Below are 13,540 nucleotides of genomic sequence, written 5' to 3' on the forward strand. Positions count from 1 at the left end.
TTTCCGCATCCTCCGTATTTGGTGGTCACGGGCTCGAACCCCAGTCTAGATCAAGAAGCTTGTGCTACGCACTGCTGCTCCTGCCCACCTGGCTACTGTGGCGCCCCTCCGAGTGTGCAGCAGCATAAAGATATGATCATAAGTTTTCAAACTGAGTTCCGTGTGTGTGTGTGTGTGTGTGTGTGTGTGTGTGAGAGAGAGAGATTCTTATTGTGTGTGTTGAGAAATAATGACAATATTTTAATACGGATTAAGACATATCCAAGATTCAAAACGGTGAACAGCAGTGGTTTTCAGTGTGTGTTCCGCGGAACACTTCTGCAGTTGTTCAATGGGAACCTGTGGGTTCTGCAAATATACAGTTAATATTTTATGTGATTTTTTTTATTTGATTTGAACACGTGCATTATGATTTTAATTGTTTTCCACTATTATTTTAAAAGTATTACGGCTCCACGGAAGATTTAGGTGGATGAAATAATTACGCGGCCAAAAAAAGGTGAAACTAGAGATAATGGTTGCTTTATATTTCTGCCGGTAGATGGCATGAAATGCACGCAAAGTTAAATGCTTAGAATTTTCACTACTAGCAATTTTTAGGCTACTACCTATACTAGGAAAGCCAATACTGTATTGGGAAAATCTGTACCTTGACAAAATTTACTTTCCACTATACTGTACGTAGAACTAAACAAGTTGGGAAAGTCTATATTCATTTAGTTATACTGACAGTGAGCTCCCAAGTAATGCAGAATACACTAAAGCAGATATTCGTAACGAGTTCCATTTTTAGGGATGTAGTCGAACCAGGACGTCATCCCTACAGTATCAGTAAACCTGGCTTTTAGTTGCAAGTCAAAAATTTAATTTTTAAGACTTGCAACTAAAATAAAATACAAAAGCCACAAAATTAAGTGAACTACTAATTAAGAAAATAATTACGGGAATATAAAATCATTGGAATAGTGCTTGAATCGTTTTAACTAATGGTTTTAAGTTATTCGGCAAAAATTCGGAAATTTTCGCGGCACACTTAAAATCATGTCACGATATAACAGCTGAGAAGCACTGTCATAGAATGATCGATTTTGCGCCAAAGCAAAGGAGTCTATTTGCAACCTGGATACAATCTGGAAGGCTTTTCGTTGTTATGCAGTGCCTAAAGGAGATTATTATTCTTACCGGTACACTACCAATTTTTTCGATATAGCCTCATAATAATACTCTCACAATTGCAAAGGACGTTTAAATTTTCGCCGGCAATTATTATAAATTAAAGAAATAACTTAGAGTTCAATAATAATAATAATAATATGCATTTTAAAAATATTCTTTTAAAAGTTTTGTCAAAGTTGAATGTTTTGTTGGGAATGTATCAGAAATATTTTTACTGGTATGCCGTACCTTCACAAAATGTTTAACACGCAGTAATGATCCACATCCGAAACTAATACAGATTTTTATCGAAGTAGGGAACTGGTAGCAGATTACGACCCGAAATCGATTCTAAAACCTTTCGAAAAGCATATTCTACAAATTTAGTGTCAAATCAGATATCCCTTGTGATCGAACATTTGAAACATACTTCGATCATACACAGGGGTAACTCAAAATTTTTTGAGAATAAATTGCCAAATTTCTATTGTTCCAATTTTAATTTGGAATGCCTCAACAAATCGGAAATTTTTCTAAAAGACCCAAATATAAAATTTCAGAAAAATCTTTCTACTGAAAGCCAAGTTGCGTCCCCCTTCCCTTTCTTTTTGGGGTTACCATCTGGTCTTTCTCAGCTTTTAATCTAAGGGCTACTACGTTACTGGTTCTTGCGTTGGTCAGCAGGTAAATTAAAACAGCCAGTATTGTGTCTCGATCCTCACCACTCCATGAAGGAATCTTTGAATTCCATCTACCCAGAGGTTTTCAGACTAAATGTTATTAAAAGCATTCGCCGAGCCAGGGGCCGGCAGAAGGGGCATATGCTCCCCTTAACCAAAAATTTGAAATTAAAGAAAAAGAACGCAGGAGGCGTTCTAAAAAAAAAAAAAAAAACTCAAAAGCCTGGTCGCCATGCTCCCCTTACGATGATACCTGGACCTGGTGGCTATGCCCCTCCTTACGATGATACCTGGATACGCCACTGCATCGAACTATTAAACGATCGACGACAGCATTAGCCCTTGTGATTATATCATGGGAAACATCTATCATACATTTACCCACAACAAAAAAAAATAAATTCTTCGTGAACAATGCAATCAATCATCAATATTCTTAACCCATGTACAGCGTTTTGGGCTAGGAGGATTTGTAACTCTCATGGTCTCGTTTTTCAGAAACTATTTTAGACACAGCCGGCGACTTCTCAATTTTCGTTTGTTGCAATTTTTGTTCATTTTTTGTCTCAAAAACTGAGGCATATTCTTGCTGCCTGGTAATGCTCCACATCAGTTTCTTTTCCTTAAATCTCTATATATTATTTTTAGAGGGTGACTGTGGAAGGGATGGCGCTCTTTCTAGAGAAATTTCATATCCATTAAGAAAAAACATTATTTATTCTTTATAATCGGTAACATATCTATTTTTTGATATAAATAATGCAACAAAAAAGAAAAATAACAGTCAAAAATTCGAAGAGACATTTGTTTGTTCGTCTCTCCTTCACCCTGTGGAAGAGTTACCGCATCTTTAGGTTGAATAAAACATTTTTAAAACATTTTTGTTTTAAAATGTTTTTATTTCAAATTTTTCTCTTCCTTATGAGTTATATACACTTTACGAAAGTGTATACGTTTCATGGAGCAATTTTTCATATTTAATACATTTGATTCAATCAATCTTTCTTTTCAGTAGTAAAATAATTTTCCTAACACTCTTCACAACGGTTGTAGCCCGTTTCTTCTGATAAGTCTACATTACTCTCAGATTCCTTGTTTGAATCGTCATTTTTATCTATTACATTTTTTCCTTCTTTCTTCTTTTCACTTTTTATTGATGTTTTCCTGTTTTGATTAGGAAAAAACTTTATCAATATTTTCTGTTGACACAAAGGTATCTGCTATTTCCTGTTTCTTGAAGAAATAGGAATCTTTAACACAGATGAAATAAATATCATGCAAAAGTTTTGAAGGGGAACAAATAAAAATTTTCGTTAAAGAAACTGGAAATGGTAAACTAGTAGTTGTTGGAAAGGGAATTTGTACTTGTTGGTGACTCTATTGTCAGGGAAAAATGCTATGTAAAAAGGATAGTTGGAACAGGACCAGGGTATGTCTGCCAGGGGCAAAGGTTGATGACGTTGTAGAGCGGATATCATCTTTCAAGGGCACAAAAGGTGATATAGTTGTACACGTTGGCACTAATGACATTAAGAGTAGGAGACCGGCGGAATTACTTAACAAGTACAGGTTACTGTTGAAAAAGAGCCGTGAATTAGGTTTGAATTTGAAAGTGTCTGCAATTCTGCCCAGACACGATAGGAGGGAATATATATGAGAGCCTTGTCGATCAATTCAGCCCTGGAAAGATTGTGCAAGGCTCAAGAGGGGTAGAATTTTTTTTCAGCCTGGTCTGTACTTGTTAACAGGAGAGATTGCTTCTACAGGGATGGGATGCACTTAAATAGAAAGGGTTCAAGAATATTTGCTGATGCTTTCGAGGCAGTGTTAGGTGGGTCGGAAAACTGCTAGATTGGGGGATACAAGGACTAATAGATTAACAGTAGCCACTGGCAGAGGTGAAAGTGATTCTTGCACTGCTTCTATTGGAATGAGCAGCAGCCTGGAAAACAAGATGCAGGGTATTTCAGAGACTGCTAGGAGTCATTGCGGTACAAGTAAACACATGGGTTGTGTTGGGGTAGCTAAGAATAGGAACAGGTGCATGTATACTTGCACGTACATCAATGTTAGGAGTTTGGTAAATAAATTTGATGAATTTGAGGTATTGCTCAAAACATCAAAGACAGATATTGTTGGGATATCAGAGACGTGGTGTCACACAGATATAAGGAATGCAGAACTGGTATTGGGGGGGGGGAAGTACAATGTGTACAGAAAGGATAGAAAGGGAGAAGGGGTTATGCTATTAGTTAAGAAACACATAAATCCAAGGAAGTGAAGCCAGTCAACGTCGCTGGACAGTGTATTTATTCGACACTGCACTGTTATACAGTGCAGTGTCGAGTCAGTTTGGTGTGACATAAGCATTGGGAGATCAAAATTGAGAGTAGGAGTATGCTATAGGCCTAATGACTCTGATGAGTATAATAAGAAAATATACAGGGAAATAAGAGTGGGCCAGTAAATCAGAGAGTCTTATAATGGGGGATTTTAATTTCACAGATATTGACTGGAATTGTGGGTTGGTCACTCACACACTAGCAAGGCTTTTGTGGATTTATTAGATGATTGTTTTCTACATCAGCATGTTCGGGAGGCAACTAGAGGGAGTAATACTCTTGATCTGATTATCAGTAGTGATTCTTCATGCATTACGAATCTGAAGATAAAGGAACTACTAGGTGGCAGTGATCACAGTGTGCTGAAGTGGGATTTACTCAAAGAGGTAACTACCATTAGGGGTAAAGGGAAGGGTTTTTGCTTTCGTAAAGGCGACTACGATGGTCTGAGACAGTATTTAAATTCTATACAGTGGGACCATCTGATGATGTTACCAACAGCAATTCAAATTGGGACGCCTTCAAAGAACTTATCTTGGAAGCTACAAGGCTTTACATACCAACTAAGAAATATTGTTTAAGGTTTAGGCCTAAATGGATATCAGATAAACTAATGAGACATATGGCAGAAAAAAAAAATGCATGGGATACATAAATTAATGAGTGACATGGAAGCTTATGATAGATATAAGCTGGTCTGTAACCAAGTCACAAAGGAGATTAGGCAGGCAAAGGCAGATTATGAGAAATCTTTGGCAAAGGATGCAAAGAAAAACAGAAAAGAGTTCTTTACCTATGTAAACTCTAGAAGGAAAGGGATGAATCAGATTGGTTCACTGGATATTGGTGGTTCAACAGTTGAGGATCCTGCTCAGGTGGCTAACAAACTAAACGAAGTAAGCAAACCCTAAACGAATATTTTGCATCTACATTCACATATGAGGAGTTGTTCAGGAAGGGGAATGCCAGAGGTGAAGTAAACTCTGGCAGTGAGGTAGATGATTTTGTAATAACTGAGAGGAAAGTGGAGGAGAAATTGTTGAGGATAAACATAAAAAATGGACCCGGGGTGCCTTTTTTATTATAGCAAATTTTAGCAAACCATCCCTTTATCCATAGCAAATTGCTGCTATGGATAAAGGGATGGTTGAGGGAGAGAAGACAGAGTGGTAATCAATGGACACTGCTCATCGTGGACTAATGTTATTAGTAGAGTCCCTCAGGGTTCAGTGTTGGCTCCATTGTTGTTTTCTGTATTTATAAATGATATTGATGATGATATAAAAAGCTTAATGTCCAAGTTTGCAGACGATACAAAGGTTAGCAGGGTTGTTAAGGACACTACTGACGCTATGCTGCTGCAACAGGATCTAGAAAGGTTGGGCAGATTGGCTGAGAGGTGGAAAATGAAGTTTAATATTGGCAAATGTAAAGTACTACATATGGGAAACAGTAACCCCAGAGCAACGTATCAACTCGGTGGTACTACACTGACAGTGGTAGGGAATGAAAAGGACTTGGGGGTAATTGTGGAGGCAGATATGAAGTTTTCTGAGCAGTGCAGACGGTCTGAAAGGGTAGGTCATGGTGTCTTGTCAATGATATACAGGAATTTTTCTAGCAGGGATAAGGAGGTGATTATTCCCTTGTATAGGGCAATGGTCAAGCCACACCTTGAGTACTGTATACAGGTCTGGAGGCCTCATTTCAAGAAGGAAGTAGAACTTCTGGAAGGGTACAGAGAAGGGCAACAAGATTAGTAAATGGAACAAAGGGTTGCTCTTACGAAGAGAGGCTTAAGTTTTGCAAATTACAGTGTCTGGAGACTAGGCACCGGCGAGTTGATCTGATAGAGGTGTATAACGCCTTGAATGGTTTGAGCATGCTCAATGCCGATGGGATTCTTCCTCTTGCTCAGAATAATCACTTGAGAGGGCATAAATTCAAATTGGGGAAAGACAAATGTAGGATAGATGTGCGGAAATTTGCCTTTAGACAGTGGGTAGTTGGTTGGTGAAACAGACTTCCATCCGTTGTTGTGGAAGTTGATAGCCTAAGTAAATTTAAGGCTCAGCTGGACAGGTATTTCGAACGAACGGAGGGTGAGATGGGAGTGGTTTTTTTTTTTTTTTTTGCTGATGCTGCATTAGCTTGCTTTCTTGCATCATATGGCTCTGCTAATACTAACTTTAGTTGAGTTGATGGGATGGAATAATCAATAGTAATGCATGTCAATTAAGTTTCATTAAATATATTTGTGACTCTGAAGAAGTTGCAGCTGACCATTCATTTATAGAATACCTACAGGATAATTCTGCAAAAAAAAAAAAATTTAAGGAATAGGATTAGGATGAAATGAACATATTCATGCGGTTTAAAATCTAGACTTCGCATCTGCCGATGCAGCAAGATTTGTATAAAAAAAGCATCCCGTCTAGCACCTTGTAACTTTTCTATCTTCATCGTTCTTTCATGAAAATAATATTAGTAAAATAATAAGAGGAGTTTACCCCAATATAGTGCGTAGAACACTTCCGTATGATACCCTCCAGAAATTAAAACGGAAAAAACGAAAAAAATCGACAACTTACCTTAGAGTACATTAGAGTAAAATATAAATAATTAAATAATCAATTTAACACAATTCAAATCAATTTAAAACAGTTAAAAATCAAATTAACGCAATTAAAAGAATCTAACGAAAATATTCAAAACGATTTTGATGTACAGCTCTGATTCATACTATCTTTTCATGAAAATAAATATTTAAACGTCAAAAACCTTCACTACAACGGCTGAAGAGTACAGTATATGTGACATGGCTTGGGGATTCAAAGAATTATCGGCTATTTCAAGCATTTTGATGATGATGATGATGAAAATGAAATCTATTAGAAGAATACAAATAGTCTTTCCCGGCGAAATTTTAATTATTTATTATTATTTCTCTTCATACAAGTGTCAGGTTTATTCAGATTTCTAATGTTTGCTTTGATGTGGCAGCTTTTACGAATTCCCCACTGGAATCAATATATTAATTAGTCACATTTCATGCATTAATTCGCATATTTTTACTCGCTATTTGGTACAATCGCATACATGTTAGTAAAAAGAAAATTTTAATACTGAATATAACTCCCAGGAGCTTTAATGATATCAGCAACTAATAGATATTTTCTAAGTTTTGGTATTTTGAGATGGGAATCTTGCTCCACTGCTTTTGTTAGAATATGTCTAGTTCCTACTTGAACTAGAACATCTTGTGCTAGCTCTGTGTTCTTTTAAAACACCCGAAAGGTGTTCAAACTTGATTTCAATCTAGGCTCCGAACTAGAAATGGAAAATTCACTACAATATTCTCCCAAAACAGGGTCAGCGCAACAGACCCTACTTTTGGACTAGAATCGTTCTCATCCTGATGCAAGTATCAGCTCCAAAGAAATGCCACAAAGCAGGTAAAGAGGAATTTTTCCGATCATCACAACAGAAAGCTGCTTTCATGGTTGCATCCATAACAATCAGTGGACCAAGCTGAAATCACAATCGCCGCCTAATATCCTTGTTAGTGCAATAAACGGTACTTTGGCATAAGCATACTCGGTGCGTCCCTCTGATGCTTGGACTGTGTAGCGTGATTCACCATTCTACATTACGTTCTGCCACTGATGTAATGATCAACGATTCTGTTTCCTGAACGGGGATAGACGGTGACATGCACTACTGTGAATTTATTTCAGATCACCAGCAGAAATACAACCATAATAATTCATTCCGAAGTGTTTATTGATGAATGCTGGCTCAACACTTATCCAAGTTTTGTCAATTGTCTCTCGAGTTCTCTCGCTATTGGTTTCAACTGTCGACATGCTCTAGCGGTTATTAATTATAGCCCCCTAACTTGAGATGAATTATCGCGTTGCCTTCTGTATTCCATTGGCATAAAATATTTTTTAACAGTTGTTTTTGGGTGTCCCAGTCTTTCAGTTAGCTGGTTAATGGATATACTTGTCATTGAGTGTGCATACATTTTATATTCTACTTTTAATTAGTACTACCATTTAACTAGACGCAGTCGAATGGTCAGGCGCATAAGTATACGTGCTTTGAGTGACCACGGTTCAAGACCATGGTTGCTAAATACGGTGCTGTTTCTCGTATTCTCTGTATCTTGTGAACTCCTCTAACCATGTGATCGTCTCGGAGTATAAACAGAAAATTTATTATTTATCTCTGTAACTAACCATTACTTCTCAGGGACGAGATTTCTCAATGTATAGAGGAGAGCGTAATATTTAGATATAAAGATTTCATTTAAGGTGGAACGTGAAGATAATATGGAAAGAAAGTAACCAGATGTTAGAGATCCTCCATCTGATTTGAATGTTCCGAATAGAAACACCATAAGTAGGATGTTTCAATTCAAAACACTGGAATGTAAGTAAATTTAGAAAAGCAGTCGGAAGTTATTTAATATGGTTATTAACGTTATTTAATATGGTTCACTATGATGTGTGTGATGTAAAAGCAGTTTACAACAGAAGCTTCTGTTGTGTCGTATTAGACAGCCACAGCTCAAACTTGACTAAATATTTAGCTTTTAACCTACAGATCACTATTACACTTTGTATTTGCGATTCGCATATGAATATATACACATGCAAATATACCCGCTGAGATAACTTTACGCTAGATCCACAAACCTAGCACAGTAAACTCCTTAAAATCAGGCACCCTTGAAAGGTGCCAGATTTTAAAACTTTCCATATTTTAGAGAAGTATGCCTTGTGGTCGAACTGTCTGGATAAACGCATTTCAATAAATATCACTGGTGAACACCAAAAATGTTTCTGGTTTGAAAATAGCCAATTCTTAATTTTAACACTAATTCAAATCACTGGCATTTGCTGATGATCACTCTTTGGTACTGCCCGCTAACTCTAGGGCTCAGATGGAAATCATCGCAAACGAAACACTAACCACCCTCCAAGACTGGGCGGAGGGACATCACCTGACCATTTCGTCAACCAAGACCAAATCCATACTCCTAAAAGGCTTCCTGACTCCAACCAGACCGCCCCAAATTAAAATCAATGATAGAACCGTTAAGCTTGTCGCTGAACTTAAATACCTTGGAATTATACTAGACAGAAACCGATCGTTTACCCCCACCTCAACTACATACAGACAAAGATTAAACATTACGTAGCCATGCTTGCCAGGGTCACCCGCCGAGACTGGGGGCTGAAGAGGCGCACCCACGCGCTTCTCTACAAGGCAGCCATCATCCCAGCAATTACATATGCCTCCGGCGCCTGGTATCACAAGGCCTCAACAGTGGTGAATCGTCGACGATTGGACATAATACACAGACCGATCCTCCTAACCATCACCCGAGCATGCAATACAGTATCGACACATGCATTGGAAGTTATCACGGGAACCTTGCCTCTCGACTTGGAAGTAATCCGCACAGGAATGCAGCAGCAACTCAGGCGTGGAAAAGCCACAATGTATCTAGACTATACCACAGATCCGATAAATAATAGACAGGCTGAAAAGAAAAAGACTGGAAACATACCTACAAACAATCTGGCAGCAACGTTGGACTGACTCAACCAAAGGCGAAATAACTCGAAAGTTTCTACCTAATCTCCAACAGGTCTACCCACAATATCCGCAATGGTTCAACCCCGGACTCTACCCTACTTACCTCCTCACAGGACACGGAGCGATCCGCAACAAACTGAACCTCCTTGGCATCACAGACAATTCCATGTGCGCGTGTGGCTCCCTGGAGACACGGGACCACATAATGCATGAATGTGAGCACTATGAAGATCTACGTGGACACCTGATCACACAGATACAATTCAACCCCAAAAACCAGGAGCATTATCTACTGGAGGATGAAGCAAATTACAAGCAATTCTCTAAATTTGCCCAGAGCCTCTACACCAGACGGCAAACCATCCCGCCGCCAACAAACCCTAAGCAACCAGAACCAACATAGCTCAATGCTTGTACGACCACACCAAGCCGTACTAATCTGCGGAATAACCAGCACAACAAAAACAGGAGTCTCGAATCCCTATTTCCCCATTGTGACTGAATCCAAACATCCCGACTTCACTCCCGGACAAGCCATACGGAGAAACCACGACTACCAAAGACAAGTCCAACCTATACCGTGCAAATGACTGTACACACCCAGGATGAGACCAAAGCACAGAAATGAACATGTAAAGACCGCCACTATGATGAGAACACATCCCACAAACAGTGATCCTAAAGATCTGACTCTTTTAACCCACAGCTAGGGCGTTGCCCAATCTGTAAAGACTAACGACCAAGCAGTTGTCGCGCTGCACAGACATCAAATTAACATGATTGGACCTTCAACCCTGATGAAAATCCTTCCCAACTGACGGGACTCAGTCCCATGAGCGACTCTCACCAAAAGATGAAGAAGAACCTGCACAGTCGTTGTAGGGACCTAACAAAAAAGCCTGAACGAATTCCGTTAGCCCTGGATGGTAGGCCATTGATGATAGCCGACCACTTCGCAGCCACAAGCGTTCACGCCCTATTGGCGATTTGGGTCAGCTCCCTTGTCTGGCCCACTGTTCCTCCCCTTCCCCGGTGGGGGAAGGAGACGGCTTGCCGTTTTTTTTTTTTTTTTTTTTTTTTTTTGATTTGGTAGTTATTGGCGCATCGGCTTCTGTGGCCATATTGCACCTCCCAAGGTTTTTGCAGTACTTTGATCCAAGCCCGAGGCGGGAATCGAACCCGCGACCTTTGGGTTGCCGGGCAGGTACTTTACCCACTCGGCTAGCCCACGGCTTGCCGTCTCCTGCAACCCCCACCACCCTTCTCTTCTTTCTGGTGGGGCATGGGCATGCCCCACTGCAAGCTGGAGCTACCTTCCCTATCGGCTCCTTATTTCTGACTATATCCCCCCAATCTTCAGTCTCCCTCCCCCCCACTCTAACTATACGCAAGCGAAAGTCCCACACAATCTAAATTTAACCATCATAATAAATTTCGCCAAAAACTCTCGGCTTCTCATTCTAGCGCCTTCACCACGCGAAATAACCTATACCAATTTATGTGTATGTATATGCATTGTGTGTGTGTGTGTGTGTGTGTGTGTGTGTGTGTGTGTGTGTGTGTGCGCGCGCGCGAGCACTTTTTTTTTATTTATTTTTTTTTTTTTTATAGGTCCTAGCCACTGAAATCTCAGGAAATTAGGTGGCAGGACCTGCCAGAGTAAATAATTATAATACTGGTGTACCTGGTCTGCCTCCACGGGGCAAAAGTGGGGCACGTTGGGCTTCAGTAGGGTCCAGCAGCTAAATGACCAGATGAACAACGGTACACGACACTACATATATACAATATCCATACACTTTTAAACCTCTGGAATTTCCAGCAAACTAGCACACCCATCACAATGTAAACAAAACGACATGGGAGAAACCCCTTGTGCCATATGGCCCTAAATACACTTTATGGCTTCAAACCAGGCCGCTCCTGCGAAGAGGCCCCATTTGATCTGGTCCTGCACCTGGAGAATTCAACCTCCAAATATGAATTAGCTATTTTTGTCGACTTCGAAGGAGCCTTCAACAATGTATGGTGGGAAAGTGCCCTTGAACGTCTCCGTGACGCCAGATGCCCTTCCAATTTGTACAAGCTGTTCCAGAACTACTTTTCAGATCGCTCTGTGATAGTTTGGTTTGTTTTTTTTTTGTTTTTTTTTTTTTTAGGAGCATTAGCAACTATGGCCATATTGCTCCGAGGATATGCGGTGGTCATTCCCTGACCTTTCCGCATCCTCCGTATTTGGTGGGCACGGGCTCGAACCTGGTCTAATCAAGAAGCGTGTGCTACGCACTGCTGCTCCTGCCCACCTGGCTACGGAGGCGCCACTCTCTTGTAGTAAAACCAAAATGTCTTCAGATCACAAGGCCAGTCTACTGGGGTTGTCCTCAGGGCTCTGTCCTGGAGCCCCTAGTCTGGAACATAGTCCTCCAAAATTTGCTTGGTAACTCGTTTGAGAACACAATAATTGTAGCACTTGCGGATGATCTCACCATCATCATGTCTGGAAACTCACGTTCTGCTCTGAAAGCTAATGCTCAGCATGTTTTGTCCAATCTCTCCATCTCCAGATAAATCCAGCTAAATCCAAAATGATCTTCAAGAACAAACTTGACCTGCGGAGATCCCCAGAAATCAAGATCTCTGGTGAGCAACTGCCTTTAGTTACACAAGCAAGAGTCTTACGGGTCACTATAGACCACAAACTCTGCTTCTTCCCATACCTCCAACACCTGAGGACCAGTATTAAAGGTTTTTCTGCATCCATCCTCAGAGTCTCTCGAAGTGATTGGGGTTTGTCTAAGAGAACGTTATCGCTATACTACAAAGCAGTATTCCTACCCATTGTAACTTATGGCGCCGGCGTGTGGTTCTACCGTGCCGTTAATATAAAAATGAGAAACAAACTGAACTCCATTCAAAGAGGAATGATCCTGGCCACCCACCGAATATGCAGGACTGTCTCCACGGCAGCTATTCAGGTAACTGCGGGAACTCTCCCGCTTGATTTGTTTAAAACCGTTCGTGGGCTCTGCTTCAGAATCAGAAAGAAAATACCAACCTGTATTCTGGATATTGAGCTTAATCTTAATCTGCAGATAAGCATGAAAAAACATGTTACAATGTAGTATTATTATTCCTAGTCAAGAATATAGTCCTGGAAAAAGGAGAAAGGCATTCTGTAATCCTAACTGTGATTAATTTGATTAACCTAGGAAGTGGCAGGATAAACAAATTGGATGTTTTTAAAGGAACTGTATATAAATCAGCTTAGCAATGAGATATAGTAAGGACTTGTTGTAACTGTCCATCCCAGTGGAGGTCGCCTGTATTAAAAATTTAGTGAAAGATGGCAGCCCCTCACTGGCAACAATTTGTGCGTACATAAGTCAGTTTCCTATAATTAAACATGTTGCAATTTTCATGTGTTTTGTCAGCAGTCAGAGGCCCAAGGATAACTTATAGTTACCTGATAAAATTAAAAAGTAGGTGGAGAAATTTGTGTGTATAGAAGTAAATTAATTATTTATGTATATAGTACGCAGAAAAAAAAGTGTACGCCTACAGAGGATAAAAAAAAAACTACTCTTCTTAATGAAGTATGCGCAATCTTTATCAATTTACACGACATTGTAATAATGTCCTGAAGAGGAATTCGATAAACTTCCCGCACGTAATAGCGAAGGTCGTCAAGTTTCGTTTTCTGTCGAATTATACCTTGTCATGAAGCTAACGAGCCTTATGACGAGCTTTAATGGCCGT

Source organism: Mastigoproctus giganteus, chromosome 10, assembly GCF_048544385.1.
Source record: "Mastigoproctus giganteus isolate SK-2022 chromosome 10, ASM4854438v1, whole genome shotgun sequence".
NCBI classification, from domain to species: Eukaryota; Metazoa; Arthropoda; class Arachnida; order Uropygi; family Thelyphonidae; genus Mastigoproctus; species Mastigoproctus giganteus.